Raw genomic sequence first — 14,131 nt, 5'->3', positions numbered from 1 at the left:
TTGTGTTGGGAATCCAATGATTCCTGCAGATTTTGCTCTTAGGTCTTTTCCTTTGGAGGTTTTTCTCTTTTTCTCTCTCATGGACAAGGAGAATATGGCTTGTTGGCACCCATCTGATTCCTTCTCCATCTATAGAAATACAAGCAAACCTTCTTTCCCAAGCAGTTAACCTATCTAGTCCCTTCTATTTACCACTTTTGGGATTTCTCCTCATCACCTGGCAATTACATTGGAGCTGCTCACACTGGACACTGCCCTTCTGTTGGGTTAAAAAAGCCTGTATTCTCCCCAATTGTAATCCCTTTCTGCCATCTGCTTGCTTTTTGGCTGATTGATCACGTAATCCCTTTCTGTCATCTGATTGCTTTTTGGCTGATTGATCATGTAATCCCTTTCTGTCATGTGATTGCTTTTTGGCCGATTGATCACATCAGAGTCCTGACTTTCTAAAGACTCTCTGGGTGTAACCTCAGCTGTCATCATGCCCCACTTGTCTTTTGTATGATATCTTGGGGCTGGGACTTGACTCTCATTTCTCTTGTTCAATCTACATTCTGAGGCTCAGTGGAAGCTCTTGTGGCATTTTGGACATAGGGTTTTAGGTCTTCTCTCACCCTGTCTTCTCACTCTATCTCCATACCTACATTGGGCTCTCAGATGTCCTATTTTTCCACACTGAAAACATCGACAACTCTCTCTAGAAGTCCCTTGCTAAGAGGGACCCTGTCTTCCCATGTTCTTCATAGTCTGAGTATATTAAGCATTTGTGCCTACTGTGGCACAGCATCTTATGATCTCATCTAAAGTAGCGTCTTTATGTAGTCCCCATATAATTCTTCTGCAAACCTCATTGGCATTTTCCTTGGCCAGTTGTCTTATCATAATTTTTGTAGCTGCATTTTCTCCAATGGTTCTTGTGACAGCTGTCTGCAAATGTTCCACAAAATCATCAAAAGATTCATTGGGATCTTGCTCTATTTTTGTGAAGGCTTTACCTCCATCTTTCTCTGGGAGGGAACCCCAAGCTTTTATAGCAGCAGTAGCAATCTGTTCACAAGATGTTGTGCGGTAATTAATCTGTGCTGAATTCTCTCCATATTGACCTTTACCAACTAGTTGGTCAAAAGTGATTTGTACATTAACTCCTGTTTGCCTATTTTGTTGGGCTTGAATCCTACATAATTCATAATAGTCCAAAAGCCACAACAAGTTTGTCCAGATTCTAAACATGTCCTTGCTATGGATTTCCAATCACTGCGAGTTAAGATTTCATAAGCCAAATTATTTAGTAACATTTTAACATAAGATGATGTAGCCCCATAAAGAGTACAAGCCTTTTTCAAATCCTTAATTTTTCCCAGATCAAAAGGAGTATATCTTCTCCTTTTTTGACCTAAAGTCAAGCTCTTCAATCACAGGGTATGTATTTATTTTTAAATCAGATATATCCTGTCCTTCATTTTTTGCCTTAACCAGTGCTTTTTGTAATCTTGTCATAGGCTGCTTCATAGGTGGTGCTGATTGTGTAACTGCCTCTTCCCCTCCCCCTTGTCCCTCCACCCATGAAGGGTTAATTGAGGGAAGTAGGTCAGGGAATGAGGAATGCTCCTGCTGTGAAGTGCCACACTCAGAATTGTACTTAACTCCATTCTTATCTGATTCTTCATCCTTTTCACCTAGTTTATTTGCCTCCTCCTTCTCTTGCTCTTTAGTCTCTTTTCTTATTCTATATCTTATATAATTTCCTAAAGCCAGTTGTATTAAATTATATGTATTAAGTGTGTCTTTGGAAATTGAGTCAGGTCCATTATCAGTGTAGAATTGACATAGTTGTTCTCTTACTAATTTCCACCCCTCTAGATCCAATTCTTTTTCCATAGAGAACCAAGGAGATGTGTATTGTATAGTTTCTAAAAGTTCAGTGATTTGCTCCCAAATTATAATCAAATCTTGGCTTTTCATAAGTGTGACAATGCTCTCTACAGATTTTCTTTGAATTGGAAAAGAAGGTTGTTTTCTAAACATCTGCCCCATTTTAGCTGACATAGTACTCTAGCCCTTAACAAAGTTTTCTTGTTGTACTCCCCCTAATTTCTGGGTCACAGATGAAGGTTCTTGGTCCCATGTTCAGGCACAAAAATGTAATATTCTTCTTAAAATATAATGTTCTCTGGGAGCAGGTATCTTGAGCAGCTTCTGGAGGCAGCCTTCCTTTCAGTTCACTAGCAATGCAAATGCAGCCAGGAGTTAAAGTCCAAATCCTTAATTTTCTCCTTCAAAGTCTTGTCTCTTTTCCTGGGGCCCAGTTAGCTTTAATAGAGGCCTATCTCTCTCCTTGTTTCCAAGAGCTTAAGCTGCCTTCTCTGGCTTGTGAATCTCCTCAATTGAATCCTGGCTGAGGCTCAGAGCTTCTAGTGGGCTTCTGTTGTAGTGGGATTGTCCTCTAGTGGGCTTGTTCTTTAGTGGGCTTGTGTATCTGGCCCTGAGAGCTTCTTGCTTATATGCTGTACACTGAGTATACATCAATCATTGTATTACTAGGAAACCATTATTTGTTATAGGATTAAATCAATGCTAAACTAGAGTTAACCATTGTTTCCTCAATTCCACTTACTTAGCACCTTGTAATAATCCTTACAGTTTATCTCTACATATATTTTTCCTTATAAGTTTTTTCTTTTTTGAACAGTAAGCAGGATTCAAGAAACAGTAAGTAAGGGAAGTAAAAAGCTTGCTTAATTAGGGAAGATTAAAATATTACTTACTTCACTTTAAAGACATCTTTAAAAAAAGAACTATTTAAAAGTGGAATGTTCTTTCTGGAAATGACCTGAGATTCTCCCTATTTTTAAGTGAAGGTGAGAGGATCTCCACTTGCTGACAAGGTATTGGAACTTTTTTGATTAAAGATAAGAATAATTTACTCCTTAGGTTCTTTCTAAAACTCTGATCATTTATCTATTGTACTCTCATTTCTGTGGACTTTCATAAGACCTCACATTAACAATATGTCCTTTCGATTCAGGACAATTTGATTTAAAGGGTATAATACTGCATAAAAAGATTCATAAGTCCTTTCAAAAATGAAATATGTTTTACCCCTCTGATAGAGGATCTTTATTTAGGTATAAAAATAAGAATGAATTCCCATTCAGTCTAATTAAATGCTTGGATTCTATCAGATTAAAGAAATCACTATTTTAATCTTCATAATTTATTTTAAAATCAGTTTCATTGCAAAATGTCTCTCTCCATACAATTTACATATGTGGGTTTGTGTTTGCATGGGTGTGTGTGTGTGTGTGTGTGTGTGTGTGTATGTATGTATGTGACTTAAATAAATTGAAAAAGTAGTTCTGTGAGACAAACTAAAATATCAAGTGTCTGACAGCATACACTATTCTCTACTCATTGAATCCTACTTTGGCAAGAACAAAGATTCATATCCTCACTTGTTAATTTTTTTTAAAAATTCAGCCATCACAAATTCAACCATCATTTTTACAACTGAGCAAATTGAGTTCAAGAGTAATTAAGTGGTTTGCCTAAGATCATGCAGTAAAAATGTCAGATCTAGAATTCAGATCTTAGTTATAATCCACATTTGTTTTTCCATTTCACCATGCTCCTCATATATAAAGCCTATAAATATTTCTTTAGACAAAATTATATAATCACATTTTTTTTCTTTTTTCCAGTTCTTTCATTTTATAATATAACTTTACTGCAGAACTAATTTACACGTTATAAAAAACAGGCCATTTCTGAACATAGTTGGGATCTCATCCCCAATGCCCACAGAGCTCTTAGAACTAGGAAAGACTCCCTAGGCCATTGAGCTCAGTTTGTACCTGAAAAACGGGCCCCTCTTTAACTGCTATGTATAAAGATTTCTAAAGACGGAAGGTTCACTAACCGCCAATGCAGGGAGAGAGGTTGGAGTCCCCAGAGCTCTACTCTTACCCCTCCTTTACCTCCCCACCCAGGACTCCCAGCTTCATCAACCTAAGGCTATCCATAACTTGTCTCAAAATCAAGAAAGCAATACCCAGGACACTTCCCCCAGTTCCTACTGACTCCCCCTAACATGCCAAACTCACGAGCACCGGAAATCCAGAGAAAGCTCCATGTACAAATTTTTTAAAGCACTTAGCTTGATGTATGCTCTGATGAATAATCTCTAAAATTAAACAAGAAAAAAACCCAACAACTATGAGATTAATCAAGCAGTGTAAATATTTTCTTCATATATGCAAGTTAAGTTAAACATTTATTAAGTACCTATTATGTGCCAGATACTGTGGTAAGCTCTTGAGCAAAAGCAATCCTAAATCCTTAATAAGCTAATAGCTTAATAGGGGAGACATTATGCCATCAACTATGTGTAATCAAGATAGATACAGGATGAAAGGGGTGAATTTCAGAGGGAAAGCTAGAATTAAGGAATATCAGAAATGGCCACTTGCAGTAGGTCAAATTTCAGTAAGAATTCATAGAGTGAGGAGGTGGATGTTGGAGAGACATCAAAGAGATCAGTGTTACTTTATAATAGAAAAACAAATAAAGTGTGAGAAACAAGAAATGTAGGAAATGACCAGGTTATGAAGTGCTATCAAAACATGAGAATCTTGTAAATATTCCTGAAGGTAATAGAGAGACACTGGAGTTTATAGAATGGAGAGGTGATAGTGATTTGGTCTAACCTGCATTTTAGGAAGATCACTTTGCAAGATCAGTTAAGGATGGATTAGAGTCAAGAGTTGAGGCAGGGAGATGAGTCAGATGGTTATTTCACTGGTCCAGGTGTGAGGTTATGAGGGCTCCAGTGTGGTATCAATGTCACAGGAGAGGAGTTATATACAAGAAATACAAAGCTACTTAGCAAATAAAAAGAATTTAAAAACATTAAAAACAAGGGTTTTCATCTAAGAAGTAATATTGACCCTTATGGGGTTTTCTCTCTATGAAGACAGCTGTAGTAGGGAAAGCATTTAAACCTTAGAGTGACATCTATATTGTAGTTATCATTACCATCATCATCATCAACATCATCATCATCATCATCATCAAGGCAGAACCCATCAACCCAAAGATAAGTTATAAAGCAATATTATTCAAAAATACCTAAAGGATCTTGAAAAAAAATGACATTATTTCTTTACTAGTCAATAAATGTCTTATTTCTTCTTTCTCTAATCTTGTCTTAAAACTCTAAAACATTACAAAAATTATTAAAACAAATGAGAGCCAATGTTGTAGTGGATAGACCCTTGGAGTCAAGGAGTCAATCTCACTCTTATCACATATTAGCTGTGTCACTGTTATTCTGACTGGTCGCTTATCTTCTCAGTCTTATAGTCAACAAAACTAAAGCTGAAACTATAGGTTTTTGAGAAGACGCCAGCCTGCCTTACTATAAAGAATTTTCTTTCTCACAAATTGTCTCTAGCAAAGCAATCCTAGATCCAGATTTTAATCCAATGTAAATATGTAGCAAATGAGGGACACATGCCATGATGGATAGAATGAAGACTTTGATTTTTATTGTACACATATCAGCTTTGAAACTACAGAAAAGTTACTCAGTCCATCAGAGTATCCAGGAAACACTCTAACAAGTTGTACAACAGTGGCCCATCTGCAATGGTGGAGAAGGTTTCTATAATGAGAATTGTAGATGAAATCATGGATCTGGATCAAAACCAAATAAGCCCCTTCCATACATATATGGAAATTTGTAAATGAAAGGACAAATGATTAAAAGCAAAGATAGAGTACCTCAATAACATTCAATTCTTTGCAGACCTAGTAAACACTATATTGCTGTGTTAATAGGCAGGCTATTTAACTGGAATCAACTTTTTGAATGTTTCTGCTCTGTGAGATTAATAAATTCTGTAACAGGAAGCTACATTTTAGCATAATGCATTAAGTGATGAACAAAGTATTTTTGAGACAGGTAGTAAATGTTAAATGAGTTCAAGAAAGCTCACTGTCTAGGCCTTAGTTGTGTCTATGCCATTGATATAATAAATTTGGCAATAACTCTGAATGTCAGAAGGCCTTGAATCAATGATCATAAAAAAGAAGTTTCCTTTTTAGTGTCTTTGCAAATCTAGGGCAGAAGGCTGAAGACTAAATATGAACATAACATTTCTCATTTTTACTTTGAGCAAAGGATATAACATCTGAGATATTTGGTAATCCTCTTCCCCACAAGCTAAGCTGTTACTCTTTACCTTGTGATGAAGCCTCCCCTTTACCTTGTAAAATTTATCCCATGATTCCTAGGTCTCTGAGTCTAATCCAGGCTAGATGAGCAGGCACAACAACAATAGTTTGTATGATTTGTGGTGGGTTGTAAAGAAATGCAAGAACTTTAGAAATCTTTTCCTAGCTAGAAAAAAAGAACATTTTCCATCTTTTGTTACTCAAGATGGAATAGCAACAAAAGCTCTATTTATAGCAACAGGTGCTCTTTCTTTCTTTTGGCGCTATTTTAAAAATGTATAAACACTTCTCCAAATGTATAATTTTTGCAAAAGCTTGCCCCTAACATTTATAAAAGGGGAAATTGTAGTTTGAGTGCAGTGTAGAAAACTATGAAATAGTTCAATGCAAATTGTACTGAAGAAAAGAAAAAGATATATATATATGCATATATAATACATATATCTATAGATATCTATATATTTATCTATAAATATCCATATCTGCCTACCATCTATCCATCTTAATGGATAAGAATGTTAAGTGATTGGCTTTCTAGGAGACTAAAAATTGAAAGTAATTTTCTTAGGCAAAGAAAAGCTTAAATTAAAATGAGTGTGGAGTGATATAACATATAACTGTATAAAAGCTAGACCTTTTTAACTCTCCCCCGTATGGCTCATTTCCTTACTAGCAGGGATAAATGTGTTATCCCACTGTAACTCATTATGTTCCCTACCTCCCTTTGTTACTCTGTATTATAACAGTCATTAGTTAGTTCAGTGGCAGATTGTTCAGTACTGAAACACAGCCACAGAGGGGTTTTCAAATTGCCCCATGGAAACTCTGGATATTCTATAAGGAAATGGAAGAAATGGTGCATAGGGAGTCTAACTATAGAAATAGCTTGTAAGGAATTGAATCAAGAACAAAAGGAGATGAACATTGCAGGAAAGGAAGGGGGGAAAGGTTCCTTTTTCAGCAAATAAATCACATTGCAGTATTTTTTTTTTTTTTGCTGGCCCGGGATTCTTTCCATTGACAGTCATTAGGGGAAAAATGCCTTTAGCACTAAAGCCAGAGGACATAAAGAGAAAATATCATAAGTTGGCAATAATAATGTCTAATTACATTTACTTTGATTTGCCTCAGGGCTGCATTATGGCTGATATGACAGAAAGCTCTAGTTTCATGTCCAGATATTTGATGAGTTTCTTAGGGTAATAGCTCTTTCAGAAAAGAAAAGAAAAGCCTAAATCTAAATCTGCAAATATCCTTTTATTTATGTATGAGAGAATTTCACTAGTAGCATAAAAGCTTCCTGAGGTTAGGGTCTATTTCATTGCCTTTGTCCATCCCATGCACATAAAACTTCATATAAGTGTTTAATATATACTATTTTTTTTGCAGGCAATTTGGGTTATGTAACTTGTTCAGGGTCACAGAGATAGTAAGTTTTTGAGATCACATTTGAATTCAGGTCCTCTTAACTCAGGATTGATGTTCTATTCACTTAGCTACTTAGCTCCCTCTTAATAAATGCTTCTTGAGTCAAATAGAATTGGTCAAATGAAATACAAAATGTCAGCTTTGCTGAAGTGACCTGCTTATCTCTAAAAAGTTTTCATTGTAACCTAGTAAAGTTCAATAGTTTGGATTTTAATTCTGCTTGGAAAAAATAGTGGTGCTTAATAGGACTAGTTTTCAGTTTCAGTTCTCAGAGGCATCTCGTGATGCAAGAGTTGGAAAAATCTGAGTTCAAATTTGGCCTCAGACACTTGCTAGATGTATTACCTTGGCCAAGCCACACAATCTCACTTTGTCTCAGTTACTCCAAGTATAAAAGGAGTAATAATATCAACCTTGAAGAATATAAGAGGATCAAATGAGATCATGTTTATAAAAACCAAATGAGATCATGTTTATAAAAAGCACTTAGCATCATTTCTGGCCTATATTAAATGCAACATAAATGCTTATTCCTCCTTTTTCTGTTTCTTCCAATAATTCCAAATCCTAAAGTTATTTTTTAAATTTGAAAACATTCTAAGAAATTAAGTGAAGTCCTTGCTTTTCCTTATCTACATTTAATAATGAAGCATGATCACAGTGCAAAAAACATATAAAGATAAAGAAGTAGGAAACATGATTACCTCTACTTGTTTTCATTCAATCTTCATACCAGTGCTCTTATAGAAATCTGTCAGTATCCTCAGTCTCTCTCTTTGGAGACACTGATGAGTCCAGAGAGAAAAGGATCCTAGTACAAGGTTTTTGGTGCATAAATATTATTTATTCAGTAAAAAGCTAGAGGAGAAGAGCAGTCAATATGGAACTCAGCAGGAGAGCAGATGGAATTGTTCAAGACTGAGTAATATAACTCAATCAGCCAATAATATTACTTTTTTTTTTTTTTTTTTTGCTTTTAGTCTTAGAAACACCCTGGAGTTTTTCAAATGTTAATATTTAAAAAACCCCACAAATAAGATTGTTAAAATAAGTTCACTGGATTCTATTTTAAGTATAACCTTATCTGGGCAGGGATTTTCCCATCAGCTTCCTATATATAATTATTAGTGTCTGTTATGTATTTTTATTGTATCCATCATTTTAAAACTGCATAAAGCAATTGAATTTCATACCTGAGTAGTATAAGTCACATGAACATATCTACTTGGTACCCATGCAATGTAACATTACTTATCTGCATGTGGGGGTGGAGATGGATGATGAAATGTTAATCCCTTCCAATCTACTTAAAGCAAACTTGTGATATATTTTGAGAGTCAATCTGTCTGCTTATGTGTTTCCATGCTGCTTATCTCCTTAATACTTGGGTGCTTAAAACAGGGTATTAGGCTAGAATAGATGATAAAAGGAGAGGGTTTGATAGCATAATCTCTATTCTTAGGGCTGAGAAGAAATTTGGGTTTCTATAGACTTTGGACACCAACAGTTGTAATTTTCTCACTGTCTCGTTTGCTTTAAAAGGATTGGTAAAGTGTGCCAAGAGAGATCTTCAGATATTTCAATTAAACTTTGCTGGCATTGTCTGTTCTGGTATTGGGAATTTCTTGTTGAATACTTAACTAGGAAACTGTAGCCTTGAATGGAATTTTCTCTTATTACCTATGTTGTCCCATTTTGCTGGACCCCAAACTCTTTTAAACTTATTCTTTGGTTCTTGTTTTCTAAAGACATCATCCAGTAGAACCTAGCGTGTGGAAGGAAAATAATAGCTATAGATACACATATCTTAACATTTTTTGTTATCTCTCATAGTGCTTGATTCATAGACATTTAAATACTTATTTAAGGAGTTGCAAGACAATTTATAGCACTTGAAAAAGTAAATTTAAAGAAAACTCTTAATAATAGGTGCTCAATGGACCTTTGATCTAGCTAGCACCTAATTTTTTTTTTTTTTATTTAATAGCCTTTTATTTACAGGATATATGCATGGGTAACTTTACAGCATTAACAATTGCCAAACCTCTTGTTCCAATTTTTCACCTCTTACCCCCCTACCCCCTCCCCTAGATGGCAGGATGACCAGTAGATGTTAAATATATTAAATAAATAAATATAAATAAATATAAAAATATAAATTAGATACACAATAAGTATACATGACCCAAACGTTATTTTGCTGTACAAAAAGAATCAGACTCTGAAATATTGTACAATTAGCTTGTGAAGGAAATCAAAAATGCAGGTAGCATCTAATTATTTAAGCATCTAATCACTTTAAGATATTTTAGAAATGATATTATTTATATGTGGGCATAATTAAAATACATTATTCTTTTGAGTGAACTATTATCATTTCTTATTTTTAGATAAAGGAATTTAGGCATAGGGTAGTTCAGTGATTTGGCCACCATTATGGTTTCAGAATTTCATAGAAGTGGTGTGTAAGGTGTCATAGAGGTAACAGCTGAAGGAATAAAATAAAGAAGTTCATCATTTATGAGGAGAGAAATATCCAGAGATATGCTCAATCCATCGTGTGGACCCTCAGGGCAAATTTAGGGAGAAAGAATGTGGACAAGAGTCCTACAGGATGGACCACTTGCATGGATTGGGGCAAGGACTATTTTATTTTTGTTTCCCCCCACCCCCAGTACCTGGCACAATACCTGATACATTGTAAGCATTTAATAAATGCTTTTAAATTGAATGATTTTGATGTATTATCCCCTTAAGTTATAACACAAATCTAGTGGGAACTGAAATAGTTTTGGAACTGGAAATAAAATATTAGAGTTGGAAAAAAAATCTTGCAACTTCTATAGCTTAGGGGAAAATAACAGTCAACGTTGCATGGATATCTTTTTCACCTCAATGATTACTCTCACAATAATCTTCAGGCTAAATGTTATGGATCCATCTGAAGAAGAGCTCACTTACATTAATCTGCCAAAGCTTCCCTAATTAATACAGCTCTTAAATTCTGTCTATTTCAGTTTTAACAGTTAGTGATGGAATGAAGGAATTATGCTTTTCTCATTTTGCTGAATTTGTAATACATGGAGAGTTTTCTTCAGAAGATTTGGCAGAGATGTTTCCAGGAAGTCTGACTGGATGCATTTGAAAGCAGTTTTGTAAGTTTATCAACAAACAGACAGATGTTTTCTCTTTGGCTTCCTATTTGTTAAGTACTTATATTTAATTGTGGAATCACAAATGTATATCAAAAATGATTAGAAAGGATTATACAAAGGATAAGCTAACTTGCCTCCTAATAAACTTAGAACACTATTGGAGTTTGGTGAATGGGTGAAAAGATCAGGTTCTACTTTCAGTTCTTTATTTTTTTTGGCACAGGAAAAGGAAAAAAAAAGAAAAGGATCTGAGCTTATTAACATACAGAAGGAGCTAAGATAAAGATGATAAAAAAAAATAAACATATAAGATAAGGCAAAATGGTGGTGTGGAGGAAGACTCAGCTTTGGAGTCAGGATGACCTGGACTCAAGTCCCAACTTAAATGAATACTGGTTATGTAACCCTGGGAGAATCATTGGACCTCTCAAGGACCCAGTCACTTCTCTATATAACACTGTAAATTACAGATGCTAATTATCTGTCTTATAGGAGAATTTTCTTACTAGGTGTTCCTTATACCAATGAAATCACAGGCAAGTTTAGATGTACATCCAAAATGCAATCTCCCTCTCCCCATCTCTTTCCCCATGTCTCTGTCTTTATCTCTTTTCTCTCCTCCTTTCCTTCTGTTCTCTTCTCCATCCTCCTTCTTTCTCTCCTCCTCTGTCCCCCTCTCCCCTCTTTCTTTTCCTCTTCTCCTTCATCTCCTTTTCCCTCTCCCTCTTCCTCTCCCTCTTTTCTTCCCTTTCCCTGTCTCTGCCTCTTTATCTCTCTTTCTCTCCTATATTATAAAATAATAAAATTATTTTCCCAGGTGCCAGATTCAAATATTTCATTGAAAGAGTAAAAACGAAGACAGCTTTCTCTTCCTAGTTGTTAGACTATATGCTATGAAAATAGTAATTTTGATATCAATTTTATATAGAGGGTGTTCCAAAACCTCAGTGTGTTTTAAAATATATTATTTAAGCTTCAACTAATGCTATGTATACCTTTGTATTATATTCACCTCTTGGGGAGAGGGCATTGGAATTTTCAACACTTGTGAGAATCATTTTGTTTCATGTTAAAACAAGATTAAAAAGATCGATCAGAGTGATTGATTTATCTTTGCATGATGAGTTTGGAGAACAAAAGAGCCTCCTGACTTTAGAACTAGAAGATGAGTTCAAAATAAGCAGTGCCATTATTTCCTTCACTATGTACTTTTGGACAAATCATTTGACATCTATAGGCCTCAGTTTTCTTTCTGTATAATGAGATTGCATTGGTAGCCTCTAAGGTTCCTTTCTGCACTATGGCTTTGCTCAGTTTGAACCCCTGTTTCAAATACTCTTCCTCCTCCACCTTCATCTCTATAAATCCCAGGCTTCCCTTCAAGCATATGCTTGGTACTACCTCTTACTTAATCCCATTCCTGACCTCCCTAGCTATAGTGCTCTCCTCTAATCTCAAATAACTTTAGGTTTAATCTGTATATATTTTACAAATACCTCTTAGTGTATGTATTCATTTGTCTATACATTCTTTCAATAGAATGCAAACCTCCCAAGAACAGGAACCATAGTTTTTGTATTTTAACCTCAAGATATAGTATATAGTGCTTGATAAATACTTGTTGAATTGAAATTAATTGAATCTTAATCAAATAATTTGAAGCATGTTTTTGGGATAGCCACACAACTAAACAAAAGCCCATTGCCTAGAAATCTGTTTATCTCTTAACATGTATTTGTTTATATATAAATACATACATATATATATATAATTCACACTATATACACCTATACTTACATATTTCATAATATATCATAGAGCAAATCTATTTATCTATCTAGAGTGTTCCATAATATAAATATACAAATACATAATTACATATGTGCATATATGTAAGTGTATCTTTCTATATCTATATTTTTCTATATCTGTCTCATCACTTCAAAAGCCACATGGTTTCATTAGTGTGAGTATTAGCTTCAATGATGTGAATGACAGCCCTTTATATCTCCAAAACAATCATGCTAAGTTCCTATGATAAGAATAATAATTGCTAATATTTATATGATGATTTCAAGTTTACAAAGTTGTTTTATATGTTATCTCACTTGATTCTCATAACAAGACTCAGAGGTAGATGCTATTATATCCTCATTTTATAGAAGAGGAAACTTTAAGCTAGAGAATATATGAGGATTGGCTAGGGTAATACATCTAGTAAAAGTCTGAATCTGAATTTGAATTCAGAACTTCTTGATTCCATGATCTGTACAAAGTAATCTAATTGTCAATATTTGTTATTCAACTCCTAGTCATACTTCTACCAATGTTCCATTCTTATGAAACAGCTAGGTAGCTTAGTAAATATAATGCTGGACCTAGATTCATTGAAACTTGAATTTAAAGTATCCTCAGACACTTGGATGAATCACTTAATTTGGGTCTGCTTGAGTTTTTTAATCTGTAAAATGGGGATAATAATAATAGAATCTAACTCTCAGTGTTATTGTGAGGACAAAATGAGATTATTTGTGAATCTCTTTCTAAACTTTGAAGCACTACATAAATATTATCTAATTATTTTTCACTTTGCTAAGCTGACCCTTTTCCAGGAGATATTCAGATTCTTGCCTTTTGGTTTATGTCTTTAATCAATATTCAGCATTTCTAGTTTATAAAACCTGATAGAAATTATATTATACTGGCACAATTTGGCATTACTTTCATATCAAAATGAAACACTGGAGGTAGACTGCAATGAACAATGCATTAGAAATAGTCCATGTAATCCCTGGTATTAGTCTGGAGATTTAAATTGGTAAGAGATGTACAACTAAAATCCATTTGATGTTTGGGGATTTAATCTCATAAAATAATCACATGCCTACAATTCTTTATTGTCAAACTTGGATCTGAAATGACATTTGCAAATTGTCCTATTAAATCTAGCTTGAAATATTGTCATCAAGGGCAGTTAACTGTGTCATACTCTTCCCATACCAGTAAACAGAGTCCAAGAAATTAAAATGGAATATTGAAATTCCAAAGTTCGGAAATTTGTAGTTAGATATCTAACTCCTTTGGCAAAGTATTCTGTTTTTCATTTTTGAATTCTGTGCTTCCTCTACTCAGCGGAAAGAAAGATTGCTGGTATTATTAATTTGTGTAGATCATTTTTAGCATCCTTCAAACTTCAGAGAAACCCAGGCTGACTCATGAAAGCTCAGTTTCTCACTTTTTTTTACTTATAAAATCATGGGCAATCCTTGATAGAATATAATATTAACAAAGTCTTTGAATTTCTGAATGGAAGATAT

The sequence above is a fragment of the Sarcophilus harrisii genome, chromosome 4, assembly GCF_902635505.1.
Source record: "Sarcophilus harrisii chromosome 4, mSarHar1.11, whole genome shotgun sequence".
Classification (NCBI taxonomy): domain Eukaryota; kingdom Metazoa; phylum Chordata; class Mammalia; order Dasyuromorphia; family Dasyuridae; genus Sarcophilus; species Sarcophilus harrisii.
Note: the sequence above shows the minus strand (reverse complement) of the source record.